The sequence below is a fragment of the Cebus imitator genome, unplaced genomic scaffold (assembly GCF_001604975.1).
Source record: "Cebus imitator isolate Cc_AM_T3 unplaced genomic scaffold, Cebus_imitator-1.0 Scaffold94, whole genome shotgun sequence".
NCBI classification, from domain to species: Eukaryota; Metazoa; Chordata; class Mammalia; order Primates; family Cebidae; genus Cebus; species Cebus imitator.
In genome coordinates, this window is record NW_016107409.1 from 1,094,731 (window position 1) to 1,113,039 (window position 18,309).

At 37.3% G+C, this 18,309-nt stretch overlaps 1 long non-coding RNA gene across 1 annotated transcript in view; it reads left to right on the forward strand.

Annotated features, from left to right (window-relative positions):
* The window catches only part of LOC108309509, a 56,843-nt gene extending 40,638 nt beyond the window's left edge, over window positions 1-16,205 (forward strand). The window contains exons 6-7 of the long non-coding RNA XR_005201453.1: window positions 12,594-12,795; window positions 14,052-16,205. This is a non-coding gene — a long non-coding RNA (uncharacterized LOC108309509). The remainder of the gene's footprint in view (window positions 1-12,593; window positions 12,796-14,051) is intronic.
* Window positions 16,206-18,309: the final 2,104 nt, after the last annotated feature.

Genomic DNA, 18,309 nt, shown 5'->3' on the forward strand with positions numbered 1-18,309 from the left:
CAAGACACCATCTCTATTAAAAATACAAAAATTATCTGGAGTGGTGGCATATGCCTGTAGTCTCAGCTACTTGGTGGGGCTGAGGCAGGAGAATTGCTTAAACCTGGGATGCAGAGATTGCAGTGAGCCAAGATGGCACCACTGCACTCCAGCCTGGGTGACAGCAAGACCCTACCTCAGGGGGGAAAAAAAAAAATCTAAGACCAGCGTATCAAATTAGGAGTTTGTTTCTTTTGTGCCTCAGTAATTACATTTAGCAAAAGCTAGATTGGAAAATTGTGGAATTCACATTGGATATTCAAAAATGTTTCTTACTGTTAATGACAACCAGTGGTTATGGATATTTCAGTTTAAACATATGCTAAAATGCAAACAAGACACTAATAAGCTCAATAAATGTTAGGCCTGTCTAGAAAAATGAATGTTTTTCTCAGAATTTGACCCATTTAGAATATAAGCAAAAATGATATGTCTTAACTCATTATAATGTCTCACACACTAATTTTATAATTTAAAAGAGTTAATAGTAATTTTATTTAGAAAGGACAAGTTTATAGGCTGGGCTCATGTCGGTAATCCCAGCACTTTGGGAGGCTGAGGCGAGTGGATCACAAGGTCAAGAGATCAAGACCATCCTGGCCAACATGTTGAAACCCTGTCTCTACTAAAAACACAAAAATTAGCTGGGCGTGATGGTACACACCTGAAGTCCCAGCTACTTGAGAGGCTGAGGCAGGAGAATTCCTTGAACCTGGGAGGTGGAGGTTGCAGTGAGCTGACATCATGCCACTGCACTCCAGCCTGGTGACAGAGTGAGACTCTGTCAAAAAAAAAAAAAAAAAAGATTTAGAACCTGAGAAACAGCTGTGCTAACAGAATAAAGAAACTATGTTTTGGAGGCCTGAAAGTCTGGCTGTTTAGGAGGAGGGGTGTTTGTTGCCACAACACCCCTATGGATCAGATTTGAAGTCAAACCCTCTGTTATGCCACTCTTCTTGGCATTTTAATGGGCATTGCATTCTGTGAAAAAATAAGAAAATGACTCAGAGTAAAGCTTCAGGTCCATAGTAGTTAAACTGTTGTGCCATTTTTGAATTTACGATTTTTAGTTGTGTTTGGATACCTCCAAAACCCGAGGAATGTGGAGCTTTTTTTTTGTTGTTATTTTTGTTTCAGGTCTATACGTTTGTTTTTTTGTTTTTTTTTGTTTGTTTGTTCGAGACAGGATCTTGCTGTATTGAGAGTGCAGTGGCACAATCATGGCTCAGTACAGCCTTGATCTCGCAGGCTCAAGTGATTTCCCCACCCAGCCTGAGTAATTGGGACTACAGGCATGTACCATTACACCTAGCTAACTTTTAAAATTTTTTGTTAGTGACATGATCTCACCTTGTTGCCTAGGCATATCTATTCCTGTGTTCAAGTAGTCCTCCCGCCTCAGCCTCCTGAAGTACTGAGATTACAGCATGAGCCACTATGGCCTGAATTTGAAGCTTTAAGAATTGATAACTTGTTCTTTCTAGAAAGTTCTACATAGATCTAACTTCAGAAAAAAATTGTAATGATTTTAAAATACTCCCTATGTTCAGTTCATGAAGAAACCAAATCCCTTTGATGTTTCTTTATTTTCAGTAATACCACATGGTCTTGGTTTCTGTATTTTGGAGAATTTTAGTTAGAGTTTATAGGTAAGAGTTCAGCAAATTTCAAAGCTCGCATGCAAATTCTTTATTGGGTTTAAACTATTGCTATTTGCTGATAAACATTTGTTCCCCCAGACCATTGTTAATTGGCAGTCTTGGGTATGTAGCTTATGTCAGGCCACATGTAGAATATGTAGATGAATGTGAACAAACTAGAGTGGATTGAGAGAATGGAAACTATTTGAAGTGTTTGAATGTCATGAGGACTGGCTAGAGGTACTGAGAGGCCTGCTGGGAAAAGAAAAAAAAAATAACAATCTTGAGACTTGTTTATTCTTTATTGCACCAGAGGGCAAAACTGGGCACATCAGTTTCAGGGTGGCAAATATAAACTCCAAAGCAAGAGTTTTCTGCTATTGTGGATATGTACATTATAGAAATGACTGCCTTACAGGACCTTAAAATTGGTAAAATGGGAAAGACACCGTTAATCAAGATAAGGCATCTTTTGAAGTGAAAAGAATTACCATATCAGCTTGACCAAATCCTTGTCTTAAAAATATAAAGCATTGGTGCTAGCACAAGACAATTTTTGACAAAAGGCAATGATAAGAAAGTTGGATTTTGTTTAAATTTTAGAATAGTTTTTACTAGAAATGAGCATAGTTTTTACAGAACTGCCAGTATTGAGACCTATAAAATAAAAATGTTGACAGGGCATGGTGGCTCACATCTGTAATCCCAGCACTTTGGGGGGCCAAGGCAGGCAGATCATTTAAGGTCAGGAGTTCAATACCAGCGTGACCAACATGGTGAAACCTTGTCTTTACTAAAAAATACAAAAAATTAGCCGGGTGTGGTGGTTTACACTGGAAATCTCAAATACTCAGGAGGCTGAAACAGGAGAATCACTTAAACCCAGGAGGTAGAGGTTGCAGTGAGAAGAGATCGCACCACTGCACTCCAGCCTGGGTGACAGAGCAAGACTTCATCTCAACTATATATAAGCGATGAAAATACTAGGGCTAGGGACATAGTTTTAAAATATCTCTAAAAGCTTTTATAAGTTAGCGTTTGTCTTTGAGAAGAATTTCTTGGAGGCAGTAGGAAACCCAGTATAGAACTGGATTATTAAGTAGTCGTTTCCCTCTTAAGACCATAAAAGTGAATAAAGGTGAAGAATCTGGATAAACAGGAAGGAATCAATTCCACGAAGATATGTAATCATACACTTTTGGGGAGAATTAATAGTGAATGGAGAATTGAAAGAGGATTTTTTGATGTTTGTCTTTTAGGATGCTTAGACACTAATGAGACTACAAAGCCACAGGTTAGGTTTAGGCATACTGCTCTTGGAATTTTGTTCTGTAAATAGGAATTTAGCTTCAATTAGAGTTTGTTTTTTTTTTTTTTTTTTAACCCTACCAGACACATAACAGGTGCTCAGTTATTGATTAAAAGAAATGTTCCCAGTAAGATCAGTCTCTGAAATTGGCAGTGGGTCTTGTTGATTCTGGCATATATGCAGAAAATCCTTTACTATCTTTGCCAGTCTTTTGAACTTAAATCATTGTTGAGAGTTGTTTAAACAGTATCGATTGGTTTTAGTGCATCCTTTAATGCAGGCTCCTCAGTTTTCAAGTACTTTTTAGACTACCCTGGTTCTCTTCCAAATTATATATGAGATTATTGATATGAGAAAGAATTGTAAGTGAACATCAGCCCTGGCACATTTGTTAATATTTATTTGCCCCTCTGGAAAATAGGCCAGTAAATTTTTATGGTTTAAGTGATTGTTAAAAGGACCCAAACCATCAAATAAAAACATTTTAATACCTACCTGCAAGGGTTGTTGATTTTTCTAAGGTATATACTGAAAACTCAACATTTAGGTGCTATTACTAGCAGTAGAAATAGTAACTGCTAACACATTTAGTGTTTATCCTTTGCCAGCAACTTTCACGTTTGTAAATTTATTTAGTCCTCACAGCTACCCTCTGAGAGAGGTCTGTTGTTATCCATATGTTATGGGTAAGGAAACCAAGTCACAGAAATAGCATGCCTCATGTCACATAACTAGCAAGCCAAGGAGTCCAGGTTCAAGCTCAGTTAGTTTGACTTCAAAGTTTATGCTTCTAGGAATTATATCTACAGCTTCTGTCTTATAGCCAACAAGAGGAAGAGGAGACAAAACTACATAAGTACTAAACCATAAAATGCACAAAATGATAGTGATGCCTTCCTTTTAGGTAGTACTTTTAGTTTCCAAAGTCCTTTTAGTCTTACTTTACTGTCTTGTTTAATGCTTCTTTAATGCCCAGGTCTTCACACATTGTATTGACTACTTCCATTGAAATAGACATCAGAAATAGTATGAAAGGCTTTTAAGAACTTGTTTTAGAAGCAGAAAAAAAAAAAAAGTATTAGAGACTATAACTGACGTTTTTATGACTTTCATTTTGTAATGTCTTAAAGATAGGTTTGTATGTGAAAATACTGTACTAAGTATAGGTTATCTTCTCATATTGTGTAATGGTCCCACCACCAAGGAGTCATGTGCTGAGAAATATATTTGAGTAACAATGGAGATGAGGTGTCTGTGTGTCCATGTCCTGTGTGTATTTGTGGTACATGGATATACATACAGACAAATGAATTTAATCAGAGCCCTTAATGTAATGGCACAGTTCCCTCAGAAAACTACCCTCATCCTATTGTACAAAGTAAGTCTACACAATCCAAAGGTCAGACTTGGTCGTTTTTAAAGTATTAAAGCACCAGGCCAGGCACGGTGACCCAACGCCTGTAATCCCAGCACTGGGAGGCCGCGGCAGGTAGATCACCTGAGGTTGGGAGTGAAACCCTGTCTACTAAATATACAAAAATTAGCCAGGCATGGTGGTACATGCCAGTAATCCCAGCTACTTGGGAGGCTGAGGCAGGAGAATCACTTGAACCCAGGTGGTAGAGGTTGCAGTAAGCCAAGATAATGCCACCACACTCCAGCATGGACGACAGAGCAGAACTCTGTCTCAGAAAAAAAACTAAATAAATAAATATACACACACACACATATATATATGTATGTATGTATGTATGTATGTATGTATGTATGTATATAGAAGCACCAAATGTCAATGTCATCTCAGTTAAGGGCATTGTCCCTCTTTGGATGCTTGCCAAAATCTAGAAGAGAAAATACACCTTTTGCAACTTAAAGGCTGCAGACTACATAAATCCAAACTGTAGAATTATTTTAGACATAAAATTTTCTTAATTCATGTCAATTTAAAGATTTGGACTTCTGGCAAGGCTTAATAATAACAACTAATTTCATTCAACCTCTTCTAGAGCAATCATGGTAATGTAGCAAATTTCTATTCATCTATCAGACATTTTCTTAGGTTTTACCTCAGAAGGACAACCCCCTACCACATATATACTTGTGTTGGAAATTAATGACTGCTGGCTGGGTGCAGTGTCTTATGCCTGTAATCCCAGCACTTTGGGAGGCTGAGGCAGGAGGATCACCTGAGGTCAGGAGTTCAAGACCAGCCTGGTCAACATGGTGAAACCCTGTCTCTACTAGAAATACAAAAACTAGCTGAGTGTGGTGGTGAGCACCTGTAATCCCAGCTACTTGGGAGTTGAGGCATGAGAATCGCTTGAACCCAGGAGAAAGAGGTTGCAGTGAGTTGAGGGTATGACATTGCAATCTAGCCTGGGCAACAGGAGTGAAACTCCGTCTCAAAAAAAATAAATAACTGCCTTTTCTGTACTGTTACCCTTAAAACAGTCTCATTCCTTACATTAAATCATTATCTGATTTATATGCTTCTATATTTCCCTGCTTTTATCCTGTAAGCCTAATAGGCTTGAGCCCAGACTGTGTTACTGAACTTGAACTCAGGTCATTTGGTGATTGGTATAGTAAATAGAGCTGGTAACCTCATATACATTCAGTAACATGTTAATTCTCTGATTAAAAAATACGTTTGCCAGGCGCGGTGGCTCACCCCTGTAATAGCAGCACTTTGGGAGGCTGAGGCAGGTGGATCACCTGAGGTCAAGAGTTCAAGACCAGCCTGACCAACATAGTAAAACCCTGTCTCTACTAAAAATACAAAAATTAGCCAGGCGTGGTGATAGGCGCCTGTAATCCCAACTACTCAGGAGGCTGAGGCAGGAGAATTGCTTTCTGTCAGTAGAAGTCCAGGCTCAATCAATTAGATCAAATTTATTTATAGATCATCAACATCACAGTTTCATTAAAGGATCAGAGAAGAAAAAAATAAGCATGAAATAGTAATTGCCAAGTACAGTAATGGAGTTTTGTGTCTAAAATAAGTCTTTGTAAGGGCTCTATTTTTCATTGAGACAATGTGCCAGCTGAGGAAGAAATTTCACAAGTCCTCTTTTACCTCCTTGGTAACAAGGGCAAGAGAAACCCTGATGATATAGCTGATGTAAATCTTAAGAAAAGTCTCTTAGCAGACTAAAATGGATTCCCAGATGTTCTTTCTGAGATGTTGCAAGAAAGCACTATGGAGGTCAGGAATTCTAGTTAGTTTTGCTACTAGCTCAAGATTCAGGGTTTTTAAAGTATTAACTTGTAATACTTTCTAAAAGTATTTAATGGCTGTTTTTTCCATTTCATCATTCATCCGATTGGCCCTATAGTTTCTCTACAGTTTATTCCTTAAGACAACTTCAAAATCCAAGGCAACCTTGCTTAGGCTGATGAATTCATATCAGCTTGTATATTAAAGTCCAACCAGAAGAGGAGTTAGTAACTTCCTCTTTATACCTCATTAAGAAACTGTTTCACTTGTATCTATTCTACCTGGATTGTAGGGTGTGACCCCTTTTCCTAGCATTGCATTTGTATTTTTCTCTGATTACCCAGTATCTGAATTCTACCTGCCCACCTAAACCAACAGTACTCTGCCTCTGGATCTTGCCTGCCCAAATCCGTAGCATTCAGATGCTCCGGCCTGAAGTTGGCTTCTGGACTACTTTGTTTAGGGACCCACGTATATTTCCAAATTAGGCCTTCCATGGAGAGAACTCCTTTTTTAAAAAGTAGTTGAGAGTTCCCTTTGTTATTTATTTGGTTTTTTTTGTTTTTAATTTTAATTTTTCTTTTTTTTTGAGTCTTGCTCTGTCGCCCAGGCTGGAGTGCAGTGGCCTGATCTTGGCTCACTGCAACCTTCGCCTCCGGGGTTCAAATGATTCTCCTGCCTAAGCCTCCCAAGTAGCTGAGATTACAGGCACACACCACCAGGCTCAGCTAATTTTTGTACTTTTAGTAGAGGGTTTTGCTGTATTGGCCAGACTGGCCTCGAATTCCTGACCTTATGATCTGCCTGCCTCAGCCTCCCAAAGTGCTGAGATTACTGGTGTGAGCCACTGCGCTCTGCTGAAAATTCCCTTTTTTAAAGCTGAGTTTACTTTTCATCTTACCTGTTACAGTATTATAATCTATTATATAAAATTCTGCTTAATTTTCATTTTAATGTATTCATATAGAATGTATAATTTTATAATTTGTGATATCTAATATATTTTAACTAAACATAATTTCCATATATAAAGAAAACAAAATGAAAACATCTGACAGTAGATAATACTATTTGAGTTAATACTGAATGATCTGATTTATTTAGCATGGCAATTTTTAAAGATAAATCAGAATTGTAAGATTCCTGTTTCCAGTACAGTCTTAAAATCTTGGCATTCTCTGTTTTTCAAAGTATTTACTTTTCATATTCAATATTTTTCTATTTAGTTTCTCTCAGTTGAAACGATAAAAGTTCTCACAGAAATAATAAAGTGACTTTTTTAGATTAAATCTTTTTTATAATTTTTCAATTATCTTACTTGCTCTGATGGGGGAAAAATGCTTTAACCATAGGCATATCTAAAGAAATAATTTAGGATTCATTGAAGAATTCATAGGATAATTAAGAATAATATGCAAAATGAAGTGAAAATACAAATTATAAGTGAAAATGTTCATTAGATTAATTTGATGATGCTCATGTTGAGAATCTATAAGTTATTTTCTGCATTGTCCTCATTTTTAAAGTCTCGAACAATGAAACGTTTATTACTTCTCAGTTATGTGTGTACAGCTATTCATTCATCCAACAAGTCTCTTTGTTCCGAGGCACTTGCCTCTGTTACTAGTCTCTTCAGTGTCATTGGGATACATTTTATTAAGATAACAATTGAGCATGTACAAGAAGCTAAAGCTTACCCACAGGTTTAGAAGGCCATGAAATGAAGCAGAAATAAAAGGTTATAATGTGCTATAATAAAATTTGTATTTCTGAATATTATGCTAAAGAAGTATTTTAGGTAGCTCGGTAACTTTGCCAGAGGAATGACAGTGAAACAGAAGCTTAAACTGTTTCTATCCCAGATAAGTTAATTATGATCAGATTCAAATACTTGAAAATTGGCTCTACCATTGCTTAGTTGGGAGACCTTAAGCAAGTTACTGTCTTTCTCCAAGCCTTTAAATTTTAAGTAAGATATTGAACTTGGCCCTGTCTTGTCACAAATTTTTATAATACTAAAAGGCAGCCTTCAATATATTCATTTTGCAAATATTTAGTACACTGACATATTACTTAAAATAGCAGACAGAAACAAATATAAACTCGTAGATTTATGTGGAAAATTCAGTATCATCTTAGAATTCTGGAAATTGTATTTAACTTTGCCATTGTAGAAACTATCTTGGCTGGGCTTATGGCCCACACCTGTAATCCCAGCACTTTGGGAGGCTGAGGCGGGAAGATCACTTGAGGTCAGGAGTTTGGGACCAGCCTGACTAACATGGAGAAACCCCATCTCTACTAAAAATACAAAATTAGCCGTGCATGGTGGCACATGCCTATAATTTTAGCTACTTCAGAGGCTGAGGCAGGAGAATCGCACCCAGGAGGAGGAGGTTGTAGTGAGCCAAGATTGCGCCATTGCACTCCAGCCTGGGCAACAAGAGTGAAACTCCATCTCAAAAAAAAAAAAAAAAAGTATGTTGAATATTATTACATTTTATAAATAAAGATGTACCTTATTATCCAGTCTTATACAATGCAGTAGTGTCTCCCATTTTCTACATTTTTAGTTACATGCAGTCAACTGAAGCCTAGAAATACTAAATGGAAAAGCTCAAGAAATAAACAATGCTTAGATTTTAAATTGTGCGTAATTCTGAGTAGCATGATGAAATCTTGCACCATCTTGCCTAGGAAGTCCGTCATCCCTTTTTCCATTGTATCTATGCTATGCTATAGACACTACCTGCCTTTTAGTTACTTAGTAGCCATCATGGTTATTAGATCCTTTGTCCTGGGATGGCAGTGCTTGTGTTCAAGTAACTTACTCATAGTAGCCCCAAAGTGCAAGAGTAGTGATGCTTGCATTTTGTTAAATTGTTTTATTTTATTTACTATTATTCTTAATCTTACTGTGCCTAATTTATAAATAAAATTTTATCATAGGTATATATGTATTTGAAAGCACATAGCATGTATATATAAAGTTTCATACTCTCCACAGTTTCAGGCATTCACTGGCGGTCTTGGAATGTATACCCTGTAGATAAGGGTGAACTACTGTGTATTATGTGATACGGGTATAGAGGTTTTAAAAATTGTGCTGAATGAATTTTAAGCCAAGGATGTTTGATTACAATTTTTCCTAAGATCAACATTTTTTTTGAGTAGAGTGCTAGTGACTAATGCAGGTTAACTAAAGCTTCAACTTGAATAATTTTATTTTCTTTAAGCAAAATTTTACTTCATTCCAAATGGAACAAAATTACATTGTATTTATGATTTCCCTATGCATTTTAAAGATGTACATTCTAAAGGACTAAAATTACAAACCTTTTCCATTATAACCTATTAGTTGTTAGCGAGGCTATGTGCTTGTAAATCTCTCCTACTGCCAGAAATTGTTTGGTTCAGAGGGGATTGGGTTATCAAGAATGACTGCTGCTTTTGTTCATGACCGTGTTCTGTATAAGTGATGGAGTTGGACAGTTTCATTCATATGCAGATCTACTTTTTAATAGCATGATGATCTGAGGTGGTGATAATTTGAGGTTTCAAATTCTGAAAAGAAGAATGAATATAGTTTTATTTCATCAATAAGTTATTGTTAAAATACTACTTTTAAATGCCGTGTTTTCTGCTTGCATTTTTATTTTTAAATTTTTATTTAGGTATTTTTTTTTAGACCGAGTTCGCTCTTTTTACCCAGGCTGGAGTGCAATGACGCAATCTCAGCTCATTACACCCTCCCTACCTCCTAGGTTCAAGAGATTCTCCCACCTCAGCCTCCCCAGTAGCTGGGATTACAGGCATGTGCCAACACACCAAGCTAATTTTGTATTTCTAGTAGAGACAAGGTTTCTCTGTGTTACTAAGGCTGGTCTCGAACTCCCTACTTCAGGTGATCCGCCCACCTCAGCCTGCCATTGCTGGGATTACAGGCATGAGCCACCGCACCTGGCCTCTGCTTGTGTTTTTAAAGTGACATTATCTTTATTATTAAGGGCCTATTCTAGGCCCAGTACTTCACTATAGTCTATAAAAGATGGTCCCTGCCAGCAAAGAACTGTTAACCTATATGGGAATATTATACTAACATACAATAAACAAGTGGAGAATAATGGAATGTAATCTCTGGCTTGCTAACCTGAAGTGTGGTAGAAGCTCAAAGGAAATGTGGACTTATCAGAGAAGACTTATAAGCGGAGATGAGGCTGGGTGCAATGGCTCATGCCTGTAATCCCAGCACTTTGGGAGGCTGAGGCGAGTGGATCACCTGAGGTCAGGAGTTCAAGACCAGCCTGGCCAACCTGGTGAAACCCCATGTCTACAAAAATACAAAATTTAGCTGGGTGTGTTGGTGTGCCCTTGTAATCCTATCTACTTGGGAGGCTGGGACAGGAAAATCACTTGAACCCAGGAGGCGGAGGTTGCAGTGAGTGAGACTGCACCATTGCACTCTAGCATGGGCAACAAGAGCAAAACTCTGTCTCAAAAAAAAGGTATGAAAGATGAGCTTGGCTTAAAAAATGGTTAATATTGATTATGTGAAATGAAGGAATGATAACTTGCAAGTGCAGAAAACAACATGAACCAAGACATGATGAAGTAGGAAGGAGTAGATACAGTAGAATGAAGGCAAAGAGTAGATATTAGGGAATTGGTAGGGAAATGAGTCTAACCATGTTTGAGATTGTTTTCCTTCCTTTGCATAAGGTACCCTCATTTCTAATCAAAGAAAACAAGGGTATTCAGATTGCCTGCAGCCCTTCAAGAGCCACGGTATGTTGCTTTGAAGAAAAAAAAGAAAACAAAAACTTGTAAGAAATACTGGAAGGAAACCTAGGCATAAATAAGTTTACCTTAAATAATTGGGGTTCTGTGGCTTTTAACTCAGCAAATCAGGTGAGAAATCTTGAAAGGAAAGGGTTGCCTAGGAAAAATGCTGCTAGCTAGGATATTTTTTGCCTTAGGTAAGATTGACTTTACCACTATGGGAATAAGTGACTTTAGCACAATAATAATAATTGTGTATGAATACCGTAATACTGTTGTTAAACCAAAGAGAAATAATATTTTTTCAAACCTCGCTCAGATTTTCATCTAAGCCTTAGCTCACGTTATTTACTACTAGAATGTCCTTTTACTCATCTTTAGTTGTCTAAATCTTAGGCTGTTTACCCCCTACATGAAGTTTTTCCAGTTCACTTTTCCTCCTCAGCCAAAAATACCATTTCTCTCAAAGCTTCCATACCTGACTTAGAACAAATACATGCTGCCTTATGGGAAGGGGCCATCTTATTCTTTATTGTATATTCTGCAAGACTAGCCTAGTGTCTTAAACATAGTGGGTGTTAAACAAGTGACCATTGATGCTGAAAATCAGCAGTAATACCTTCATGGTAAAGTGTAGAAAGGCTACATACCAGCTAGGCAAATATAGAAATATGCAGGTTATTTCCAGGTAATTTAGGAGTGCTCTACCTTTTACTACTTCACTGACCAGAGCTCTTCTCATTCTATGCCAGCTATTAACATTCATTCCTCAGGTCTCAGGTACCTTAAAATATCATTTTTTTTCCACCAAAACCAGAAACGTGGGTAGGGGTATGAATAATCAGACCTATAAAATTTCTATATCTTTTTGGGGATTATTAGTGATCTAATTGATAATTTCTAACCTTTCCAATGAAGTGTGAAATTCTATAAAGTTTAAATGTTATTTTTTGGCCTTATTTGTGTATCTCTGAGGAGATAGGAAATGGTAGTAGTATAAAGAATCCTTACATTTAAAAATATTTTTCAAGAAACACCATTATCATAATCACAGAAATAAAAGCATTGAGGATTTGCTGTAATTCTTTAAGGTAACTCTAAAATTAATGGGATGTTTTTGAATGCCTGAACTTACTAGAGTCACCTTACTGAGTAATATAGGCTTTCTCATAAATTTTCGTGGACAGTTTTATAAGAGACCAAATGCCTTTCCTCCTCTTCCCAGCTCTGCCTTTCAAAAAGAAACAAACCAGGCAAGTCACACCAAAACGTTAAAAAATATATAAGAAGGCAAAGAAAGTTGTGGATCAAATAAATACTATTCGTTTACTGCTATGACATTTAAGTCCTAATAAGGATTCATTTTTATGTATCCTTGTATAGCATTTATATAGGACATTTATGTCTGTTTTCTAGAACTCAGTGAATAAATTACGTTGATTGAAAAGTCTGTTGCTGTTGGTTTTGGTTTGGCTTTGAGGGTGGCTGACATATTTGTTATATTTACCTTTTAAACAAAAGCCAAGAATTCAACCAGCAATTAAATAATAATTCCTGTGGTGAAGCACTTTACCTTCTATATTGATTTTCTTTATGACCTGTTTTCCAGGTGTAAATTTTGATATCACCATTGCCACCCTCCTCTCAAAAAAGGTGAGAACTGACTAAACGACTGGTACTTAGACCATGTGGAGAAGGCACTGAAACTGGAAACAGAAGCAGACGTCTGTTCAGAGCAGAGTGTCCGCCAATAGCTCCCTTTAGTAGAGGGCAATAAATGCCACATGAGATGATCCCCTCAGCAGAAAACTGTAAGTAACTCTGGGGACTTGCAGGAGAATTGAACAGTTGTTTCTGCTGACTCAGTAAAAATGTCTTCATTTTATAATTTGTGGCCTGCATGCTTGTAAATTAAGATGCATTGAGTTGTCAAGTAATAGACTTGTCTGGATTGTACGTAGGAATTTAAGCCAAAATTGAACGTAGCATTCCCCCAGAAGTAACCTGGGATCTGTGCCATAAAACCTGAAGCAAAGGTTACATGAATTTGCATAGCTAGGTTAAAACTAAGCTATTGAGCTTTGCCTGGAAAACCAATTAGAGGATTTTAGTCTTGATATAGCAGGGAATAGGGAGCATTATAGCCTGTTGACTTGTTTGGAATTAAATGTGGCAATGCTATATATAGAAATGTCTAAGAAATAAAATATGGTAGCAAGGAAACTGGGCATATGACTATTGTAGTAATCTAAGGGTGAAGAAAACCTGAACAGCAATAGTGGCATGAGAAATGGTGGTGACATAATATATTTGAGATATTTCAAAGAAAAAATTTTTGAACATCATGATGGGTTGGATAAATTGGAGGTGTAAAAGATTATACGTTTTCTATACTGGAAGACAGTGGCGGTATCACTAGAAAAAAGGAGGCAAGAAAGTAGTTAAGGCCAGGCTGTGGCTCACACCTGTAATCCTAATACTTTGGGAGGCAGAGGTGGACGGATCATGTGAGGTCAGGAGTTCGAGACCAGCGTGACCAACATGGTGAAACCCCACCTCTACTAAAAATACAAAAATCAGCTGGATGTGGTGGCTCATGCCTGTAATCCCATCTACTCGGGAGACTGAGTCAGGAGAATTGCTTGAACCCAGGCAGTGGGGGCTCCTGCCACTACACTGCAGCCTGGGTGATAGAGAGACTCTGTCAAAAAAAAAAAAAAAAAAAGAGAGAAAGGAAAGGTAAGGAAAAGAAGAGAAGAAAGAAAAGGAAACTAAGGGGAAATGTGTCCCATTTTTGCAATGTATTTGTGATATTTAGACATTAAGTTTGAAATGCCTTCATTTAAGGTCCCTGGATATACAGAACTGGAGTTCCATGTAAAAGTCAGGCTGGAAAGGTAAATTTGGCAGTTACATAAAGCTGATAAGGGTAGAAAAGCTGACTGAAGCTCTTTATGAAGGACAGTAGGTCCCTTTCTAATACACATTTGTGTAAATAAACAATTTCATTAGGTATGTAATCTTAGACATTTTTAGAATTGAATAACTCTACCTTTTTTTTTTATAGTGTCGTATCTCAAGCCTGTGCCTGTTAGAAAATCCCTGCACTTAAAACATCTATGAGAATCAATGACTGAAATGTGTTAATAATACTCTTGAACCATACCTTCTCTTAATAAAACGAAGATCTTTCCCAGTATTAGGCTAAGGGAATGAAAATGAGAACTTAAAGTCCAAATAATTCAGTCAGTTAAAACTTTATAAAATTGACATGGCTTTAATTTCTCAAATGGAAAGCAAGTAATTGAATTGGGGGAAGTGTGCTAGTCTCCAGTTTCAAGAAACAGTACAGCACAAAGACCTGGCATTCTAGCTGAAGAGCTGTAATAATAAACAGAAATTTGAAAACCAGGAAGACAAGTTTTCCAAGAGTGCAACTGTGGCATTTCAAAGGAGATTTAACAAGAAATTCCGGAAGATGGCCAAAAATAGGTTTAGATAATTGAGATTCCTTATTTGAATACTTGTTTTTGATGGAGAAACACACAAGAGGAAATGAAGTTTCTGTCTAAGGTCTGAAACTTTTTTGTCACCCTAAAGCAGGTTTGCTTCTGAAGAAAACTTTTAGCCAAAAAAAATCAAATAGGAATTCAGTGATGCTTAGATTGTAGGAGTTTAAAAAGTGACCAGTGCAACCATTTTTAGAAAATTAATTGAAAGCAAATATTTTGGTTTTCTAGGAGCAAAACCTTGTTTTGTAGGATTCCTATTTGTAAAGTTAAAGTATCACTGTTTACCCAGTTACTACTTGCCATAAGAAATAGCCTCCCAGCATCAGACAGAAATACGATGTTATTCTATGTCCTTGTTTTTTTATTCTAGTCATAAAACAACTTCTGAAATTGATTTTTAATATGGTCTTTTTTAATGATATGTAAGGAAGCCTTAAAATGTTAATCTGCATTTTCAAATTAGTCTTGTAAAACCTCAGTAATATGTCTTGATATATCAGGATCTTTTAGACCATTTTACCTTAATTCTTGAACCACTTGATTAATCCAAATTCAGTAAACCTATGACCTCAAATTGGGTTACCCAGAACTGGGAATATTTTTGTATTTCCATTCTATTTACATCTGACTTACCTGCCTGGTCTGCTAACTTCTCCTTTCTTTTCATGACTTCTAAGTTATGGAGGTAAGTAAAGATTTACTATCAATTATAGTCATGTGACATTCATTTTGAACTTACATTCTCTTAGTTTTTTTAATTGCTAAGCACTCTCGTAGCATTACATTGTTCTTAGCAAATTAGGTATCTCTCAATTTTAACTGGACTATTTTACTCTTTAAATGTACAATTTTGTGTAATTTGCAACAAGTTTATATCCCTATAAACATTTATATTTTCATTTCATTTCCATGTGGCATTACCCAAGTAAACTTCTAATTGAAGATACTCTGGGGTACTTTCTGTAATCTGTAACTTGAGTCAACTCTTTCAGACTGTATTATTTAAACTGTCCTCATCCATCTTTGAATCTACTATAAATCTTGTTTTTCCGAGTGTCTGTTCACTCAGACTATAGTTTCCAAATGTTTCAGTTCAGCTCACTTGAGCCTGTTAGATGCACAACACTGTTGGGGAGTATGAAGACCACTATAGCATAGTCTCAGTCCTCATCTTAAAAGAACTCATGGAACCTTAAACATTGCAGCCAGATTTCTTTGGAGGCCTCTTGTTACAAAAAGGGTAGACCAGGTGTAGTGGCACATGCCTGTAATCCCAACACTTTGGGAGGGTGAGGTGGAAGGACTGCTTGAGCCCACCAGCCTGGGCAACACAGTAAGACTTCATCTTTACAAAAAGAAAAAATTAGCCAGGCATGGTGGCATGCATTTGTAGTCCCAGGTACTCAAGAGACCGAGGCTGGAGGATAGCTTTAGCTCTGGATTTTGAGGTTACAGTGAGCCATTGTAGCATCACTGCACTCTAGCTGGGTGACAGGGTGAAATACTGCTTCAAAAAAAAAAAAAAAAACGCAAACCAACAACAACAAAATCAAAAGGGTAAAATAAATCTCTCCTGTTTGGCCTCATACTCATGAACCCAAAGAAATTCACATTCTTTCCAGAAGTGTTTTGAAATGATAAATAATAATATGAAATAGAAACAGTTATTTGGTATGTTTTACCCTGTTGATAAAAGGCCATTTTTTAAATAAAAAGCCATTTGTTTTAATGATTTCTGGATTTTGAGGTGTTGATGTGAAATATGAAGGTGCAGAAGACTGCCTACCTAAAACCCGTTGTGTGGTTAAACAAGTCTTAAGTACAGTTTAGTTTTGGAAGCAAGGTCTTATTTATTTTGCTACATGTTTAGTTCTCTTTTTATTCTGTGCCATGCTTAATATCCATTTTCCATTTTCACCCATGTGAGACTTTAGCTTTTTATCCATGAAAATATTTTTGTGATTGAATCTATCTCATAGTTAAATATTAAGGCATTTTAGATGATGAGTTTTTTCATAAAAAATTGTACTTTTCCTTTATAATAGGCCCAACAGAAATTCTAGTAATATTTTTTTTGAGACAGAATCTCACTCTGTCACGTAGGTTGGAGTGCAGTGGCACAATCTCAGCTCACTGCAACCTCTACCTCCCAAGTTCAAGCGACTCTCCTGTCTCAGCCTCCTGAGTAGCTGGGGACTACAGGCGCATACCACCATGCTCAGCAAATTTTTGTAATTTTTGGTTGATACAGGGTTTCACCACGCTGGCCAGGCAGGTCTCCTGACTTCAGACGATTCGCCCACCTTGGTGTCCCAGAGTGCTGGGATTACAGGCATGAGCCACCACACCTGGCCAGAAATCCTAATAAGTCTTGAGGTATAGTTCTATAGCAAAGCTGGTAATTGCGATTTTTTGGAGTTTGTTGTTGTTGTTGTTGTTGTTGTTAATGTTGTTTTCAAATAGAGATGGGGCTCTCACTCTGTTGCCCAAGCTGATCTCAAACTCCTCGGCTCAAGGATCCTCCCTCTTTGACCTCTCAAAACGCTGGGATTATAACCACCACGCCCAGCCCAGTACTTGTGTTTTTTACTAGGTCATTGATATTCCAGAAATCTAAGTATTTTTTTTTTTTTGTAATTTTAAATTTCCTCTATTTCTGAGCATTTGTTTAGAAATGCTAAGTCTGGGCAGCCAAGTGAGGTGGCTCATGCCTTTAATCCCAGCACTTTGGGAGGCCAAGGTGGGCAGATCACCTGAGGTCGGAAGTTCAAGACCAGCCTGACCAACATGGAGAAACCTTATCTCTACTAAAAGTAAAAAATTAACCGGGCATTGGTGGCGCATGCCTGTAATCCCAGCTACTTGGGAGGCTGAGGAGAATTGCTTAAACCCGGGATGTGGAGGTTGCAGTGAGCCAAGATCACACCATTGCACTCCAGCCTGGGCAACAAGTGTGAAACTCTGTCTAAAAAAATATGCTAAGTCTGCTTTCTCCCATGGGTCCTTTGGCTCCAGGAAGGTAATAAAATTTCATAAATTTTCGTAAATTATTTTTGAAAATTTCCTCACACTTGCAGTGTAACTTGCTAAATAGTCAACTTTCCTAGCACAGAGGAAAAATAGTAAAATATAGGAGATTGAGTACTCTTAGCAAATCTTTTATTACCCCAGCATAGTCTCTAGTGGGATAATTCTCTATTGATACGAACATTTCTGTGATTTATGATAGAGCATCAGTGCAAAAGTTTATAAAGCAGAGCTGAAGTTTGTCAGTTGAAAATGGTATATAGGAGAAATTAAAAACAGATTATGATTCCCTAAACCATGTATTTCTCAAGCTGCTTTCTTGTGACCATTTGATACTACTTCAGGCTCCTAATTTCAAATACATTTTTAAAGCAGCCCAAATAGGCCAGGCACAGTGGCTCATGCCTATAATCCCAGCACTTTGGGAGGCTGAGTTGGGCGGATCATCTGAGGTCAGAGTTCGAGACCAGCCTGGACAACATGGTAAAATATCATCTCTACCATAAATACAAAAAATTATCCAGGAATGGTGGCACGTGCCTGTAGTCCCAGCTACTCAGGAGGCTGAAATGGGAGGATTGCTTGAGCCTGGGAGGTGGAGGTTGCAGTGAGCTGAAATCGCACCACTGCACTCCAATCTGGGTAACAGAGACCCCGTCTCAAATAAAAGTCTAAATTAATCTTAACTTTACCATACCCTAAGAACTCTTTGTAATTACCACTTGTATATTAAATGCAAGAGTAATTAAGCATTAGAGCTCTTTTTCAGAAAATGTTTGTAGGGAG